The following is a 9062-nucleotide window of genomic DNA, read 5'->3' as shown; positions in this document are numbered from 1 at the left end:
ACAAATACTTTGCTTTAAAAGTACAAAGTCCTTCTTACACAGTAAGAAATTAGAAATCATGTATAGAAAAAAAAAAGATGCATCAATAATTGTTTCATAATCGCATCGCAGCCTCTGAATCGTAATCGAATCGAATCGTGAGGTGCCTGTAGATTCCCACCCCTAATTACAGTATAGCTGCAGTACAAAAGATGTCCAAACAAAATAGATTCATTCAACGGTAAAGGGGAATTCCATCAATTTTTCAAAATTTCTGCATAATTACAGGGTTAAAATGTAAACCAAGTCATTCAGAGTGATTTGTTGTGCTGCTTTTTAGAGAAACTGAGTCAGAATTGTTCACAGTGGTGGTGATAGGAACCAGATGTCTGAAGAGCTTAAATGATTCTAAAAGCCCCTTCACTTAAAGTTATTACATGCTTGATGTCTGAGACACAGTTTTATGGTACTTTAGAGAAGGGGTCAAAACTATGAAGGGGGTGGAGGGATACAGGCAGGATGTTGTAAGGCAAAATAGTCCCAAAAGAAAATGTATTTTTTCAGATTTATCACTGCTTGACCATTAACATTACAAATACGTACACTCAGCCGGTGGACAGCTGTGATGAACTGAGAGGGTTATAACGTTCAGTTGCACTGATTGTTTAAACAGTTTAACAAAATACATCATCAAGGTAGACTTTGTTATCTGCTGAATCTGTTGAGGTATAACAGAACACAATAACATGTAGCGAGGACTGTACAAAATCACGTGTTCAGCAATAAGCTAGCTTAGATTGTGTCTACATTGTGTACTTCTTTTACATGAATTCTTCACTCTTTCTCTTTGTTACATTTGTACATTAAAGAGAAAGTTGTGATCAGTGCCAACAGAAAAGGAAGATAATGAAAGTCATCAAAAAGCCTTTCAGGAACATCACTCTAAATGGCAGTATTATTAGCCGTATTTCGTGGATTCAAGTATCTGTACAGCAGATCAAGCTTCTTGCTCCTAGCTTCAGTTTTCTGCTTTTCAAACTGTGCCATCAGTTTTCACGGCATCTCCTTGTTGGACAACACTTCAGGGTAATGTCCAAGTGGACACTGAGAAAGTACAACAGAACAACTTTTTCATTTCATTTTGCACTTTTCCATTCCTTTATTTTACATTCATTATCATGTCCTTTGGTGCTCGTTGTGCAGTGTAGTGGAGTATATGAACTCACCCAATCAGAGGACTCCTGGCTCAGCAATACACAACAGCCATTGCGTTAACCGTGGTGCTAACTTCAGGTAAGGTTGCAAGTGCAAGTGTAACAAGTGCAGAATGTGGTTTGAAATAAGCCTGAACATCCCTGAAAAAATGGCATCTAAAAGACAGGACATATTGCTCCAAAATGTGTTCAGCATTGATGGTGCCTTCACAGATGACAGACCAATACCATCCTTTACTTCTTTGCCCTGGTGAACACGACATCCATTATTCCCATAAAGAATCTGAAAAGTTGACTCATCAGACCACAATACACATTTACACTGTGCATCAGTCCATTTCACATTAGCTCAAGCCCAGAGAAGTTGGCGGCGTTTCTGGACACTGTTGACGTATGGCTTCCACTGTGCACAGTACAGTCTTAATTTGCATTAGTGAATGCAGCAATGGATGTTTTTTACTGACAGTTTGTCAGAGTCCATGTGGTGCTTTCCATCACAGAAGCATGCCGGTTTTTAAAGCAGTTCAGTCTGAGGGGTTGAAGGTCACGGGCATTCATTGTGTTTTCAACCTTGTCTTTTATACATGGAGATTTCTCTGGATTCCCTGAATCTTTTGATTATATTCTGCACTGTGGATATATGTGAAATAACATGGCATGTGATGGAGATGGAAGGGAAGGACACAAGTACACAGTTGTGGCGTTTGCAATCAAGTCTTTACTTTGCTTCTCACTTGCAAAAGTGTCTGATACAGGAACAATATATTTACAAGGAAAGAGGGATAATACAATGAGCTCAGCTGAATGCGTATAGATTAAAAGAAAAGGAGTTAACTAACCACCAAGTATGCAAGAACATTGACTAAGGGGACCCAACCAACCGCAAGGGTGGACGGAGGACAGTGCCAAAGAAATGAAAAATGAAGAAAATGAAGAAAACCAAAGTCTAAACTGCCTAGCCAAGGCTAATCCTCACCAAAATACAGCGGGTGGCACTCGCCCCTTACCTGATGTGTCTAAACAATCCGACCACTATTGTGTGTGCATATGTATAGGCGCGCCCAACTTGCCTGTCCACACATGCGCTGGGAGAGAGAAAACAGCAGAGAGAGAGAGCTAGAGAGGGAGCACAGGAGACTAGCATTACTGGCTTCATATTCACGACTAAAGTAACACAGCTTGACACCACAAGTCTCATGCACGCTAAACGCTCCCCTCCATAACTAATCTCAGGTGAATCCTTTTATCTGCCAAGGCCTGCCCCTCGGCAGAAAGCAGCCATCTGGATTGGCGGAGAGAAGAGCACAGCCAAGCATTTGATGGTCCTTTTATCCACACCTGCAACACGATCTGGTTGGGTGAAAGAGGAGAGAGAGAGAAAGAAAAAAAAGAAAAACAAAACATATGTGCATCGCAGGCACGCAACACGCCCCCCCTAAAAGAGAGCAACATTAGTTTGCGGCTTCCACACAAAGTCAACGATAAACCACAAACACCATTTCTAACTAGTGTATGCTTGAGAAAGAGCATCTGCCACCACATTATGAACACCTTTTTTGTGTTTAATATCCAGCACATAATCCTGTATTAAAAGGGCCCACCTCATCAGATGCTGATTTTGATTATATATCCTGGATAAAAACACCAAAGGGTTATGATCTGTATATACTGTGATGGGCAAACTGCTCGATCCAATATACACATCAAAATGTTGAAGTGCTAAAAGTAAGGCTAAAGCTTCCTTTTCGATGGTAATATAATGGAGTTGATGTTTGTTAAATATTTCGTGAGAAATAACACACAGGATGTGCTAGACCGCAGCCATCCTCTTGCAATAATACTGCTCCTGCACCAACTGCACTGGCATCAATCTCCAATTGGAATGGCTTTGTGAAATCTGGAGCAGCAAGAACAGGCGCCTCACTTAAGAGCACTTTCACACTTTGAAATGCATGTTCACAATCAGAGGACCACCGAAATTGTACGGAAGGGCTGAGCAATTTAGTGAGTGGCTCAACAACAGTGGTAAAGTTTCTACAAAACCCCCTATAGTACCCAGCCATGCCTATAAACCGGCACAGTTCACGTCATGTGGCTGGAGTAGGGAAGTATACAATAGCCGCTACCTTAGCGTCTAGTGGACGCACATGACCTCCACCTACTTGCTTTCCCAGATCGGTTGCAGTGGCTTTTGCAAACTCACACTTTGCTAGATTAAGGGTTAGAGAAGCAGTGGCTAAGCTTTCAAAAAGTGTGCGCAAAGTTCTCACATGGCTGGTCCAATTAGATGAATAAACAACCAGGTCATCTAAATAAGCAGAACGACCAGGAACATCACCTACTACATTGTTAATGAGTCTCTGAAGCGTAGCTGGTGCATTTTTCAAACCAAAAGCCATTACTGTGTACTGTAGAAAGTTATCTGGGGTCACAAAAGCAGAAATGTCTGAAGCTTCAGGGGTCAGTGAAACTTGCCAGTATCCCTTCAACAAATCTAACTTACTGACGAACTGAGCAGCACCTACCTTATCGACACAGTCATCCATGCGAGGTAGAGGATAAGAGTCTGATAATGTAACAGCATTGACTTTTCTGTAGTCAGTACAAAATCTGAAAGTTCCATCAGGTTTTGGAACCAATAAGCAAGGTGAATTCCAGGGACTTTTACTGGGCTTGGCAAAACCATGTTCTAAAAGATAGTCTACCTTCTGTTGCATAATAGCTCTTTTGGCAGTATTTGCCCTATATGGGTGTTGCTGAACTGGAGTGCTAGTTGTAACTTTAATGTCGTGCTGCAAAACAGTAGTTTGGGAAGGAACGTCACTGAATATTGAAGGAAATTCTTGGACAAGTTTCATAAAGTCATCGCGCTGTTCTGTTGACAAATGGTTTAAAGTAGACGACAACTCTGATACAGCCTGAGTGTTTGAAAGTCTGGCAGTAGGGAGAGTCTGGCTATGGAAATTTAGCCCGTCTGCATCGTCAGCGATGGGGACATCAGGAAGAGTACTTACAACAACCATAGGAGCTGAACTGAAATCAGCATCTCCAACAGGTGCATTTCTGGAACGATAAGCCTTCGGCATATTAACATGACATACACGAATGCTCTTTTTCCACTCTGGAGTCTCAATAACATAATCGGTGTCACTTAACCTTTTCTGAACAGTGTATGGGCCTGAAAATCTAGCTGCAAGGGAGGAACCAGGAACAGACAATAATGCCAGAACTTGGTCACCAGGCTTAAAACTGCGGGATACAGCTTTCCTATCAAAAGTTTTCTTCATGTTTGCTTGAGACAGTTTCAGGGTTTCTTGAGCAAGGTCTCATACCTTATGCAGACGCTCGCGGAACTTACTGACATAATCCAGTACAGAAGTGTTTTCTCCTACAGTATCAGCTAGAAATGACACTTTTAGTAACTTTAATGGACTACGTACAGTGTGTCCAAACACAAGCTCAGCAGGGCTAAAAGACAATGACTCTTGTACTGTCTCACGAGCTGCAAATAAAACCAAAGGAACACCCTCATCCCTGGCCTTTCCGGTGTCCAAGCAGAATTTGCGCAGCATAGACTGTAATGACTGATGGAATCGTTCAAGAGTCTAGATAAAAAGTTAGTACCCTGATCAGTCTGGATTATTTTAGGCAACCCAAAAGTAGAAAAGAATTTCATTAACGCCTGTATCACCACTGGAGCGGTGATCTTCCGCAAAGGCACAGCCTCAGGGAAGTGTGTAGCGGCCTACAGAGTCAATCAGAATGTTTTCAAATGGTTCACCAACAACTGGGATTGGACACAAAGGAGCTGGTGGAATAGTTTGATTAGGCTTTCCTGTTATTTGACAGACATGACAAGAGTGACAGTAGTTTGAAATGTCAGTTTTCTTTCCAGGCCAAAAAAAATGTTTAAGGATGCGATTATACGTCTTTGTAACACCCAAATGACCTGCCCAAGGACTGTCATGAGCTAGAGACAACACCTGCTGCTTATACACTGCAGGGAGTATGATCTGATAAACACTGTCAAAATCAGGATCTTTACATGAACTCCATTTGCGCATTAATACATCGTTGTCAACAAAATATGTACCTGACAAACTGGTAACTTCCTCTGGTTTACTTATCATGGAAAAATATTTACTCAAGCTAGAGTCTGCTTTTTGTGCCTCAACAAGCTGACTGTAACCAACCGCCCATTCAAGGTGCTGCTTGTCAGAGGTATCAGTGGAGTCACTTTGGTCTTTTCCTGCTCTTTGCCCTGAACTGACAGTAACTGCTGGACATAAAACTTCAGACTTGTCATCACCAGAAAGAAATGAGTCAGCTAAATCTACCACACTTCCCAACTTCTGAGACTGAGCTCGAGTAAGTACACTGAAAACATCAGACTGATCCATAACAACGTCAGAGGACACGAAAGTAGCGCTGGGAGTACTCAAAACTTCTAAAACCTTTCCTCCAGCTATGTCATTCCCCAAAATAAAATCAATTCCCTTCACAGGTAAAGTGCGGCAGACAGCAACTTTAAATACACCAGAACACAGGTCAGTACACAGCTGAATATGGTGTAATGGCTCCTTAACATAGCCCATTTCAAGCCACTGACATACTACAAACGAGCCACAGAAAGACCGGTCAGAAAATGGCAGCACGTTAGCTAAAATAAATGACTGAGCAGCCCCAGGCAGTTCTATTGAGCTATAGACAGACGCTCCAGGGATTAAAGACCCAGCAAGTGCTACGCCTTTTGCCTGACTCGAACTGGTGCTTTGTTTACTCTGTCTCTCTTGCTTCTTCTTAACTGCCAAACAGTTAATAGTTATGTGTCCGGGTTGATGACAATAAAAACATAAGAATGTTTTTATTGTCATATATTTACATATTTAATGTCACTCGATCGAGGAGGCGATTGGTGATCGGCTATGGAGCTACAAATGGTTAAATTGAAAAATTAAACACCTTCCTGGACATTTCTGTGAGAACTTCCTTCAGTTTAGGAAAGTAAAAGGATGTGTTATATCAAAAAGTCAAATCTTTCTGTTTTTCTACAGCAAATAGCGTCTGGTCTGTAGGATTGCCAGCATTGCTGCTACTGAGGCGTTGACGGCTCAGTGACTTAGTAAAGCTTTTCACGCTCACTGACATCATGAACCTGCAGAAAGCACTGAAAGCGATAAGCCATGAGAGGCCATGCATTTCTTAGATTTTATCACAGGGAAAGGGTTTCTTGGGAACAGTGTGAAGTGGAGTGGCTGGTTATTTATAAAATGGCAGCCAACATAAAATATGTTAAAATACTTAATGTTTTAGAAAATAATTTATTATTAAAAATAATAATAGTTCTAACCGCGACCCAGAAGGATAAGCGGTTTAGATGATGGATGGATGGATGGATAATAGTTCTAGTCAAGGAAATACATTAATACAAATCTTAACCCATTAATGTTGAACTCACTCGGGAGCGCCCTCTAGTGTTAGAGAAACCTGGGAGACATTACATGGTGGTAAATCTCCTCTCTACAAGTTCTCTCATGGTTCACTAGTCAAACCTTTTAAACACAGTTCACATTAGTGACATCTGGTGGCCTGTAGGATGAAGAGCAGCTATTAATTCAATGCATGTTAGTGGATGTCACAGATGTACGTCTACATGCTGCTTGAGTGTGTAAGTTATGGCTTTAAAGCTTTACTCCCTCCTGGATTACTTTGACACGTAGTTTAGAGCTTTGGTAACATTATTTCTCAGCCATATTCTCATGTTGAGTTTGTCTCCTAGCATCTTCTCATTTGGTCTGCTTGATTTTCTGTCTTTTTTAACATGGATAATCCTGTGGTAAACCTGTCTGCCTGTGTCCTGACCCATGGCCAGTTCTATGACCACTGGATATTTCAAAAACAAACTGACTCAGCAAATATTCTGTCTGCCTCTCTTTCCTCACAAGTAGAACCATGTTGACTTCTGTGACCATGAAAAAAACTAAAATGTGTTATTGAGAGTTTGTATTTATCTGTAAAGATATAACATGAACAAACCTACTGCTGTCAGTGACTGATGTTTTAGATACATCCACCAGAGGGCGCCATCTCTACTTATTTCTCTAAAAGCGATCTTGTGATTGATTCAGTCATGTATAACACATATAATAGGGTTCCAAGTGTTGTAGTTGTTTGTCCTTTTGAACTTTATCTCTCACACCATCCTGCCCAAACAACCAAAAATGCAGGTTATCGAATATATTGTGCATCATGACGTCTTTTTGGAGAATCTGTTTATCTTTTGAACCCAGTCACTCCTCTCTTTCTATAGTCTGACCTTCTGGAAGGACATGTTCCCATGTTTATTACACCACCAGTTTTTATGTTGGGTAAGAGTGAGAATAATAAGGTTCCTAGGGTAAGTTATGTTGGTCTTAATCCAAACTGAACTCTCATCTAACCGACCTTTAACATTTTATAAGCCTCTGCCTTTACTCAAATCAAATCTCTTCTAGATTGATCTTCAGAACAACAATCACTTCACAGAATAGCAGATAAACTCCAGCGCTCTCCTTTACAGACACCACCGTCCATCTGAACTCCTTCATCTCACCGTCTCTCTGCTGGACTCACGTTCTCTATCTGACCTGTACTGAGTCCATATGCTTCGGTGGATAAAAACAACACAAACCTCATTTTCTATTTAGATTTATTCAACAAAACCTTTAAAAGACAAAGTAAGACTTTATTCCAGAAATCTCATTATGTTGGAACCACGTCCAAACAAAAAACTTTCTCAACACGATTTGTAGCTGAAAAATCCACAGATACTGTATGTTTCACTGAACTGTTCAACAGTGATGTATCCCATAATGCTCTGAAACATGCCATGATGTAATTATGACATGTATAATCATTCAGATGAACATCCCTGAATACTGAGATGGAGGTAAAGCTCTATTGGAGCTGGATTAGTTTTACCAGAGGAGGTCCTGGAATGTAATTTGTGTGTGATCTGACTGGCTGATTTATTCAGGATAAAGTGACTCTGTAATTTCCCCAAATTACCCCATATAGCCCAGATCTAAACATCAGCACGTGGACGTTTAGGTCAGCGTTATGCGACGGGCGCCACACATCCGAACAACAACACGCTGTGTGGCTAAATGACAAATTGCGCACCAAAAAAGAAAAAATCCAAAACTCAACACTGGATGAGGGAGGAGATTTTATTCATTTCATTGTGGGGTGACGCCTGTTATCAACAGCAATTCCTAATGATGGTGCGTTTTCTTTCTCTTTGTGATTCGGGCTTCACCAGAAATGTTCTGGATCTCATTGTCTCGTCATGAACTTGAGGATTAAGGAATTGGGTCAAATCAAGCATCATTTTAGCTGTTAGCCTTTTCTTCAGGTCGCAAAGGAAAAATATGTTTTCTATTATCCAGTTTTGTTGCTACATTACTGTGATGCTGATTTGAACAGGACTGCTGTTACTGAAAGAGCTCAGAGTTCAGACAGTTATAGAAGGTAATTCACTCTGGCAGACTTACTTAGCAGACGTGTAAAAACTACAGACATTGCAGATTCATACTGGATTAAAATCACAGATCTTGGCGGTGATCACTCAGATTACAGCACCTCCCCAGATAAAACTATTTGAGCTCCAACAGGGCTTAAGACAGGACTGACAGCTGATGTTTGAGATTTTAACAGTAATGGAGACTAAAAGCGTGAAATAGATGTTCAATCAAAGCCTTCATTAAATTTATAACTGCAGCAAGTATTAAGAATATAAATCTCAAATGTATCATTGTACCAAATCTAGATATTTCATTTTTTTATTGAACAACACAAAACAATCATTATTCTTCATTTGTGTTTCATTAC

This window comes from Colossoma macropomum, unplaced genomic scaffold (assembly GCF_904425465.1).
Source record: "Colossoma macropomum unplaced genomic scaffold, Colossoma_macropomum, whole genome shotgun sequence".
In the NCBI taxonomy this organism is placed as follows: domain Eukaryota; kingdom Metazoa; phylum Chordata; class Actinopteri; order Characiformes; family Serrasalmidae; genus Colossoma; species Colossoma macropomum.
Note: the sequence above shows the minus strand (reverse complement) of the source record.